The 1,043-nt window shown below is 51.7% G+C and overlaps 1 protein-coding gene across 1 annotated transcript in view; it reads right to left on the bottom strand.

Annotated features, from left to right (window-relative positions):
• Positions 1 to 302, bottom strand: part of Tgfbr2 (transforming growth factor beta receptor 2) — a 90,038-nt gene extending 89,736 nt beyond the window's left edge. Inside the window, exon 1 of the mRNA XM_023718521.1 lies at positions 241 to 302. The gene's annotated coding sequence lies outside the window, so the exon portion shown is untranslated. The remainder of the gene's footprint in view (positions 1 to 240) is intronic.
• Between the last annotated feature and the right edge of the window lie 741 nt (positions 303 to 1,043).

The following is a 1,043-nucleotide window of genomic DNA, read 5'->3' as shown; positions in this document are numbered from 1 at the left end:
GACTCACTCCGCTTGCCGGGCGCTGGACAGGAAACTCCTTGCCGGCCGCGGGCAGGACCTCCGAGCCACCCGGCCCGGGCAGCTCGGGGCCGCCCCCTCCGAGGGAGCTGCCAATCGCGGCCAGGGCCCACCCTGCGGAGCGCCCGGCCCACGCCCGGGTCCCCCTCGCTGCGGGTGCCTGGTTCCGCGTGACTGCGTGCACGCGTTTCGCAGTCACAGAAACTTCCTAGCCTTTCCTGCCTCCCCAGGGGAAACCTGGCCCATGCCGCCCGACCTCCCTCTTGGTGCTTTAGGGGAGCCCCAAGTGGAGACCCAGGAGTGCACCCCGAAATCTATAGTCAGTGAGTGCTAAGCACACTTTTTTCTAACACACTAACGACGCTGATCGCTTCCTTGAACTTTAGTTTCCGTTACGTGTATGCACGGGCACATTGCAAAATGTTTGCCTTAGTGTAGGTCAAAGCCCAAAGGTTTTCCTCCAACTTTAATGTGTAATTGATGGGGGGCGGGAGGGGGGAGAGACTCTTGTTGAAATGCCCATTCCGGTTCTGTGGGTGTGGCAGGGAGAATTTTTACTTGACTTTTACCGGATTTGGGGATAATTGCAAATAATCAGCCCCCACAGAGTGATTCTCACGGAGATTATTGTTTGGAGTTAGTCGAATGCCGCGTTTGCAGGCCAAGTATGCAAGAGAAGGTAAGGAATACTTAGCCCTTTAAATAAAAGAGGAAACAGTAGGAAGAGCATATAAACCTTTTCAAACTTTAGTGATACAAACAGCCCGGGTTGCACGTGGGCCATAGGTTCACCAGGACCAGTGAAATCGTTCCCATTTACCTTCCTGCCGGGTCTGTCAGTTGGCTCAAAACAATCATGCTTTGCATCATTTTATAGTTTAAATATTAATAGAGCTTCTTTTTTCTTTTAGGTGTGTCCTGAATTACATCAACCTATTTCCAGCTCTGGAAGCTGCAGTTTCTGGGTGGCCTTCGCTCAGATCTTACAGCTGTTCTACAAAGAATTTCTCCTTTTTTTTTTTTTT

The sequence above is a fragment of the Octodon degus genome, unplaced genomic scaffold, assembly GCF_000260255.1.
Source record: "Octodon degus isolate 3935 unplaced genomic scaffold, OctDeg1.0 scaffold00059, whole genome shotgun sequence".
Taxonomy (NCBI): domain Eukaryota; kingdom Metazoa; phylum Chordata; class Mammalia; order Rodentia; family Octodontidae; genus Octodon; species Octodon degus.
Note: the sequence above shows the minus strand (reverse complement) of the source record. Positions and strands in the feature narration are given on the sequence as shown.